Raw genomic sequence first — 9,779 nt, 5'->3', positions numbered from 1 at the left:
TACAATGGTAAATCTTTTTCCGTGTGTTCTCTCATTTTTCCCATTAATTTCCGAGTACAAAGGCCATTAATAGTCTTTGTCTCATTATAGATGTAAATTTTTAAGGAATGGTTTTGAAATTTCATATTTGAAATACATTTTTTCAAAACTCAAAATCCTAATTTCTCCCCCCCCCCCCAATTTCTCCTATAAATAAACATTCAGGGATAGAGGGAAAGAGGGGAATTTACTTGGGGAAAAACTTGAGGGTTTGGAGGTGTGGATATCTAACCCTACGTAACCAAGAAATTTTTAGAGCATTTTTAAAATCCATCCCAAATCATAGGAATTCTAATAAAGAATTAAAACTGCAGTGGAAGTTGTTTCGATGAAGTTTCGATATCCCATTCACTGCTAAAAAAGAGGTAATAGTATGTCCTATTGCGCAACTTTCAATATAGGTTGTTTATTAAATTCAATGTTTGAGTATTGATCTTATTTAAATTCCTACATTTAGTGATAATTTGGTGATTAATCTGGTCCTGTTTAAGTTTTCTAACTTTATAAGCTTATGGTTTGGACTCACAAGCTTCATGTTGTTTATTTAATTCCTGTATTTTGAAGTCATGTAAATTTGTGATTTATTGTGTCTTATGTATAGTTATAGTTATAAGCTTACAAGTTTAGAATAATTATATTCTGCTACTCTTGTTGCATCTTATTTTGCTACGAATATGGGTTAACTTTTAGATTTATGGTTAAAGTTGAGGTTTATAGAAGTTGATGTACTTGGGCTTTCATTCATGTAGTAAATATCCGATTTGTGGTAGAACCCATGGGTAACAAAAAAAATTTATCCTAATATTTTTTCACAGGTTTGAAAACCAACGATGTTTAGTATGTTTTATGTAGACAAATACAAATCTGCCTTGTATTTACTATTGAGAGGCTCTAAATCTTTCATTTGTCCATGAAACAAATAGTGATCTAGCCTCTATTAAAATTGATCTAGTGATGAAGTATTGGTTAGTTGAGTATGTAGAATAAGAAAGCTTGAATTATCACTTCTCTTTCCATTTTGAGCAAAACTAAAACCAAAACTTCATTGTGTCACTGGTTATTTGTGCCGCCTTTAAGTTAAGAATATTGTGCCATGTTTTGCTTATTATAGCTTGTGGAATGATTTAACTTTGTGGGGGATAGCCATAGACTCTTACTTGGTTTATTTGAGAATGCTTATTATTTGCCTATTCCTATTTAAACACATACTAATCTTTGTGATTATTATTCTTTTATGCATTGTAATTAAATCGGAGCCCAAACAGGTTTCGTCTCTGTTGCATTTCTCCAATGGTGGAGAGGCCTAAAATAGTCACGTCAAAACCTTAAGTCCAAGTCCCAAGAGGACTGTTTTTCCATTGGTATACAAAGATATACACATCAGGAAGGTTGGTATACAGGTGATATGCGGTGAATATGGGAAATGGGAGCTGATTATACAGGTGGAGGACTAAAGTTATGTGTATATGACTGAAATACGGTCACATATACACTGGATATGCAGAAAAATGCAGGGAAAACTAGCTGCAATATACAACTATATACAAGAACAAAAAATGGGCTTAAAGTCCATAAAATTGGCAGCCCAAAATCTGGGCATCTTGTTGATGGGCCCAAAAAGGAGCCCAACTTCAATTTTTATATTTTATTCTCTTATAATTTACAATTTATACTTGTTTATTTGTATTAACACTAACTTTAATTAATCAATCTAGTGGTTTCATATGTTGTTGTCATCCGATTTGATCTCGACTTTCTCAGTTATTTTATAATTTTTCTCACCTAATTTATCTTGTCGAAATGGATTAAATTGGTTCGTTCGATTTTTCTTCCTAAAACTAATCTTTTGAAAAAATTAAATATTTTATTTCAAGATGGCATTTGTCTTGTTCATACGACTAACGACTTATTTGAGTTAAAATAATTTTCTTCAAACTTAAGGAATTAATTTTTCTAGTAAATACTAACTTTCCATAATGGATAAAATACTTTTAACATGATATTCCCTTAGCATTTTTCAAAGGTGTTATTTATAATAAAATTGACCCTTTTTATAATAATAGTAATAATAATAATAATAATAATTAAAAAAATATATATTACATAATCATCTTTTTTCCATAAAAACGCAAACTTATTTCCTTCTCAAATCCCAGTATGCAACCTAATTTAAATGGGTTTCTCTTTATATCAAGTAGAATATTTCATAAATAATTATGAATTAAGTAGAATATGTTGTAACTTTTTTCTAATTCAAGTAGACTATTTCTCGTTTGAATAAACAACTACCAATTCTAAAATATATGAATAATTAATTTTAATATTTTTAAAAGTTAGTCACCCCCTTTTTAGGTTAGTCAAAAATTATGTTTTGGTAAACTGTTTTAAACAGACGCTCCTGGGTGTATTATAAATCTTCTTAGGACGTTAATTGAACCCTTACTCCATTTTTCTTATTTCAAAGGTTTATTTCTGTTTTTGAGTCTTTAAAATTTGTGTAAATTTTCTTGATATTTTCTATAAAAATTAAGTGGCGACTTTGTAAATCTTTTCAAAATTATTTTAGAATTTTCTTGAATCTTTTGAAATAGTTTAAATAAAGAGTTCAAACTATTTTATTTTAAATAAAATTCAAAAAAAAAGATAAAACGCAAATGGCGACTCTGCTGAGAATTATCTAGGTTCTAACAAAATATTTAGACTAATTTCTTTGACTAACTATTCGGATTTATAATATTTAAATTGTTTATTTGCTTATGTGTTTAAATTTCTGCAAAATTTAACTATTGCATATCATTGCATACTTCCATATTCGAAATATATAATGTATTAGGAATACAATGATTTATTGGCACATTAGGCATCTGATGGCTATTCGTATTTCCAAACCTAAGTCGACCGCTTGGAATCCTGGTCCAAACCCACTCTACATACCCAGGATAAAACGAAACCAAAATCTTTTTTTCACATGAGCCTAGGACGACCCAATACTCGAGAGTTATTGGGCACATAAGAAAACCTGCTCTATGTCTATTCGCCATGAGCCAATTACAAATGAAACATACTTATATGTTAAAGAAATATATATTTGTTTAATTCAATCCATTATCCTTTGGGGGTAAGGGGAAGGCTTACTTTTTGTTTGTAGGAATGACTTTGCCAGTCCCGTACAGAAGATTCAAAATGGCTAACAATCTCGCTGATTGCCTTAATGCTTGGTGGACCATCTTAAGTGCAAAAGGTAAAGAGATTGTTAGAACATATATTAGGCAACCAAGATATCGCATATGGAAAGAGGTGGACAAATCTAAAAGGGAGAAGGCCGATGAAGGATCATCTAGACACTAGTGTTTTCTATTTTTATCCCCCACGTGGGACCTTGTTCTTTTCTCTCATGTTATTTTCCCTTCCCCTAAAGATTATATCCCTTTTTGAGCAACTTTATAGGATTTATGCCCTTTTTTATATATCTATGGAGATTTTGGGGGATAATAGATTGGCTTTAAAAGATATATACTTCCTTCAAATTCGCTAGGTCAACCCTTGGCTCAAAAGGGTCACCCAATCAAGACGCGCTTATTATCTATTGTTGTGTAATATAACTATCTTATGTGCTATAACTATTTTATGTGTTGTGTGCATTGTTTGAATCAAAGGTAAATTGATCTACTCTTCAACAAAGTTTTAGAAACCCTCTAGGAAAATATACGCATACTATCCAAAGTCCGGCCAAAACATTTCAAGTCTCCAAGTATCCCAAAAAGACCTCAACCAGTCTTCACTAACTTTCTTTTTAAACACATTTCTATTCTATTGGGAAATCAATCATGGAATCAAGAACTGCTCAAATAAAAAGACAAATAGTGGAGTTAGTCTAAATAGAGAAACTATTAATGGCAGAGACCGAAAGAGTGGTTAGGAAGATCAATCAAATTGACAAGGAAATTGCTAAAGTTAAATAATTGATCATGCAAGAAAAAAAGAATTTTGATCTTAAAAAAGAAGATCTGACTGAAGGTTATAAGAAACACCACGTGGGACAAGCCTCACCTTCAAATATGAGGGAAGATTTGAGTTGAAATTTACACAATATCACCAGTAGAAGATAAAGATATGGAAGAAGCAGAATGAAGGGGGAATGCCTGCATCTATCTAGGATCTAGTCATTAGTCTTGTCCTTTTTGTTGTTATTTTTCTTTTATGTTTTCCTGATGTAATGAACTCAAATGAAATTTCAATGAAATGAAGTTTTATCCTTGACTATTTGAACTACGTATGGCATGATTTACCCTTTGTGAGATTGTAGGAAGCCTTTTTACCCTGCCTCTATCTTTGAAAATCGCTGTATCCCATTTTGTCAGAGGGAGTCATATGAATCCAAAGTCAATAGACTTGGAAAACATCCTATTTATACTCATTTATCCAAAAAATCAATGGGCAAAATCCTGCTCGTTAACTCCTTTTGAGTCAATAACCACCTGTGGATCAACTTATCTTAGATGAAAGCAACTTTATTTGTTTACTTTATGTTGGATATCTTGCATTATTTACCACCAACAGGATCTAACATATTTGCCTTTGGATTTATTTTTACTTTATCAAGTAATCAAGTAAGTAGAAATTGATCAGTGTTGACAAAACTGACTGAACATCAACATTTCACTAGATCTAAGGAAAATAAAAATTCCTCCCTTGACCATTGCCTAGCTGAAGAGGAAAGAATAACTAGTAGTAGCAATGATAATTCTCTCACCAAAATTATTGGTAGAGATGGTATGATAACGGCATAAGGTGAGATGATCGTTGAACTAACTAGGAGAATGAAGGAGCTTCAAGAAGAAATACAACGAACAAAAGACATGGCTAATCTGGCACTATCGCTAATTTGCCAGTCTTGGATAACAATGCGCTTCCACTATAGTTCCCTCCTCTTAGCTCTCCTAATAATGGAAACCAACCAAATGACATACCATCTACTCCTATCCCTAAACCTCCCGCTAATCCCATCAATCTGTCATGACAAACCCATACTCCTCCCACCTACAATACCAATCGAATGAACAATCTAAATGCTTACCACCCTCAAAGCTTGACTCTAAATAAGCAAAATACCTCCACAAATGCTTTCACTTCCCAAAATACGCGCCCTACTTCAATCCCAATGCCAACGCTCCCCAAAATCCAGTTCCCACATACCAAAACTTCACGCATACCACTCAAAATCCTTTGATAACCCAAAATATGCCTCTCACCACCATCAATGACATTGTAATACCTACATCTTACCATATATTCCCCCAAAATCTAGAAATTTACCACTATAAGGAGATGGAGAAGGAGCGTAAGGTTCCTAGAGACAAATATGCCAGGGAGCTACTGCTGAAAAAGGAAGAAATTGCTAGGATGAAGAAAACACATAGTTCGCCTAATACAACGGGTTTTAGTTATGATGATCTTTGCATTCACCCTGATTTGAACTTACTAAAAGGATTTACAGCTCCTAAGTTTGAAACATTCAATAGTACTGGAAACCCTACTACCTACTTAAGAGAATATTGTGACCAAATCATATGTATTGGGAGAAATAAAGCATTATTGATAAGAATCTTCAACCGAAGCTTGAGTGGAGAAGCGTTAGAATGGTTTGCTTTACAAGAACTAAAGAAGTGGCATAAGTAGAGTGTTTTAGTCAGTGATTTTGTTGATAGATTCGCCTATAATGTAGTGATGGTTCCTAATCAATATTATTTGAAACACATTTAGCAAAAGTCTAATGAATTCTTTCTTGAATACGCCTATCATTGGCGAAAAGAGTAAGCAAAGGTACAACCTCCTATGAAAGAAGAATAAATAGTTGATATGTTTACCCGAGATCAGAATGGGGAGTTTTATGATAAATGATATTAGTAGTTCCTGCTACCTTTGCTGATTTGGTTAAGATTGGTGAAACAGTTGGGGTAGGACTCAGGATAGGAAAAATCAACAAAATCTCTGCACAACTGGGATCTTCAAGACTCCCAAAGAAAAGAAGAGAAGATGTATCCTTCATATTCTCTAGTCCAAACCTAAAGTCAAAGAAATCTTTCAAGTCTAATTTTTGGAAATATCATCATCGTCTATATAACCCTCAACTCCACAAAATCTTCAACCTGTGTTCTATACCCAACCTAGCCCCTAAGTTCCATAGCTAAATTTCTCTATGAATTAATAGAATTACCCAGCTCTACTGCCAAATTATCAGCCCATTTACCAAGCTCCACTCCCAAATTTCCAAGCCTACCAAAAATCCCTAGTTAACTAGAATTACCACCAAGTCCCTCCTCCTACCAACCAAAATGACCATAATCTTCCTTGTCCAAATAACAATAAGAAAGTTACAAAAAGTTTCACTGCTTTGGCTAAAACCAAATCTCAATTTTTTGAAAAGTTAAAGGTAGCAGGTCTCATCCAACCTATTCCATCAAAACCCGCTAATACCAATTCCCAATTTTTCCATGCCAATTAACATTATGCATATCATTCAAGGGATGCTAGACATACAACTGAGGACTATATTAATTTGAAGCACAAGATTCAAGATTTGATTAATCACAAGGTAATTTTTCTTCAAACAACTCCACGGAATGTTACCAACAACCCACTTACAAACCATGAAGAAGCAACCATCAGTATGATAGAAATAGATCATGAGTGGGTGGTGAGCAAGTCTATAGCACTGGCTAGCACAGAACAAATGGATAAAATAGAAAAAATAGAAAAAATAATGGTTGCCTTAGGTATCACCGAGAAGCCCACATTTTTTGCATTCACCATACCTCATCAAGCCTTTGCCTTGGTCCCATCAAGAGAGGAATTCATAGTAGAAGTCGCCATCATACAAAGAATGACTAGATCAGGAAGATGATACACTCCGGAGGAGCTTGCCAATGATGCATATAAGAATAGTGCTAAAAAAAGATCAATCACTAAAGAAGAAGATAGAAGAATATTGGAGAAGAATACAGCTGAAAAAATACTCTATTGTGAAATATTTGGAGAAAACCCGTGCTCATATTTCTATTTAGGCATTGCTTATGAGTTCTCAACATCATAAACAAGCCTTGTTGAAAGTCCTCGAAGAAGCCTGTGTACCAATAGGCATAAGTACCAAAAGTTTGTTGGTTATGATAAGTAGAGTGGTGGGTGACCATTGCATTAACTTTGGTGGATATGAGTTACTCTTTGAAAGGATGATGTATAACAAGTCATTACATATCACTGTCAAATTCCAAGATAAGATTGTTAAAAGAGTATTAATTAATAATAGATCAAGTTTGAATATCTGACCATTATGTATTCTGACTCGGTTGAAATATGACATAGGGAAAATTCATCACAACACAGTAAATGTAAGAGCTTTTGACAGGGCTCAGAGAGACACTATCGGGGAAGCCAAGTTGCATCTTCAAATGGGGCATATAGAGTTCCTAGGTGAGTTTCAAGTGGTGGATATTGCCACAAGTTACAATCTACTCTTAGGAAGGCCTTGGATTTATGCAGTGGGGGTCGTTTCTTTAACATTACACCAATTGGTAAAATTCATGTGAAAAATAATAAAGTGGTCATCCATGGTGAAAGAAGCCATTTGAGTCACCCTAATGGTTATGTTACTATGATTGAAGAAGTCTCAAAAGAAAGTGACTTTTATATGGTGCAGATCGTGAATAAAACTGAGAAAAACACAACTCCCGACAATCCAATGCCTTCGATCTATAAAATATTGGCAACTGTTATGCTGAGAAGTAGTTTTGAGCCCGAATGCGGCTTAGGAAAGAATTCTTATGGAATCTTTGAGCCTATTGTGATCCCATAAAATTTTTTCAAATATGGGTTAGGCTATGTGCCAAGTAAAGCATTCAAAATAGAGACAAAGAAGGAAGGCCCAGAATCGGCAAAGAGGTTACTTCTGCTCTACCCGTCATTTCCCATATCTGTAAAGCCTACAAGTGATAGTGTCGAGGATGGAATAGGGAATTTGTTTAAGGATCCTGACGCTATAATAGAAGATTTCCCTAAGAATACCAAGATCAATAAAGATGAACCAGGAGAGAAGTTGTCGAACTGGACTTCCACTCCAATTATGACTCCCCGATTGATGTGGTAGATGAAAGGATGAAATTTAACTTTTACAAAATCGGTGATAGTCCGAATAAGGCTCAAGGCCCACGCTTTAAGTTTTATTTACCTCATTTTCAATTCCTATGATTTCCAAAAGGTTTAAACCCGCACTAGTATGGATCATACCCAACGTTTGTAATGTTCTAAGTTTCAATGAAAGCCTCCCTTAACGTGAAAATACTTTTTACTTTATTTGTTGCATCAATGTAATCTAAATTATGTTTTTTATGATTGTAGTAATAATAATTTAAAACCTACTAATATCATGTCATGTCAAGAGCTAAGTGAACAAATCAAAGCAAATGATGATGAATCAGAAGATTATGATGAAGAAACAATGGCCCCAGAGCAATTAACAGAGAAACTAAAAGATTATAAAGGATCAAGAAAATCCCAACCTAGAGAAGACTGAGGTAGTTAATCTAGGTGATGAGGGTGAAGTCAAGGAAACCAAAACTAATGTTCATCTTATAGAAGCACAAAAAGAGAACTCATCACATTTCTTAAAGAATACGTTGATACATTTTCTTGGTACTATGATGACATGTGATCTTGAATGTATTTATACACCTAAGAACCATAACTTATCCATATTTTAGCTATGTTTAGAGAACAAAGTGCCTAATTTTTTTTTATGTTTTTACTCTACTTCTATGTAATTGAGCTAACCAGTGTGATTAGCATGATTTTAGGTATTAATGAGGTAGATGAAGATATTATGGGACTATGGAATGCGGATGGCATATGACACAAGAAAGAGTAGCAATTTGGACCAAATGTGGCGCCTAGAACTATGTCCAAGACTTGTTTGTCATTTATAATTAGTTTAGGGACTTAGAAGGCAATTATGAGAGAAAAGATTATTAAAAGGCTTAATGCTGAATTTTTATTCAATTATTCATTATTTAGTATTTTTTGGAGAGAGAAGAGAAGGGCGGCTTAGCCTGGGAGTGAGAGAAAAATATTTTTTTCTTGTTTTCACTATTGTCACACTAAGATCATCTTCTAGTTTTTGGTATGATGAATATATTTATGATGATTTTCATTTTATTCATGAGTAGCTAAGTTTATTAGTTAGGGTTATGGAAGCCTTGTAGCATACAATCTATTACTTTGAATTTTGAATTCATTATGCATTGATTTGTTTACATCATACTCTCTTCATTTATCTTGAATTCTCGTGGTTGCAAATATAGAGGATATGCCTTAAAACGCAACTTGTTGGAAAGAAAGGTTGATGTTCAGAAAAGAGAGTAGTGACAAGAAAATAGGATTACCAACCCCTATTTCATAAGTTAATGCCTTAGCAGGATTAACTACTTAGAGATTTCGTATTGTTTTTTTGGTGAACACTTTTGATTCGAGAGAACTAAAGTGAATTAGTCCTTGATGGTTGAGAAACACTAGGATTATGTTATTAAATACAATACATTTGTCTGTAAGCATGATGCATGTATGAATTCGTAAAGCCCATAGTTAGAATGTATTGAAAACTACAAGGTGGACATAACCCTAGCTTGCTATTTCTCTGAATTTAAATATTACTACACATATTTCATCTTGTTAAACTGAAACCATTAATT

The sequence above is a fragment of the Capsicum annuum genome, chromosome 11 (assembly GCF_002878395.1).
Source record: "Capsicum annuum cultivar UCD-10X-F1 chromosome 11, UCD10Xv1.1, whole genome shotgun sequence".
NCBI lineage: Eukaryota > Viridiplantae > Streptophyta > Magnoliopsida > Solanales > Solanaceae > Capsicum > Capsicum annuum.
The sequence above is the reverse complement of the archived record's forward strand: the minus strand, read 5'-3'. Positions refer to the sequence as shown.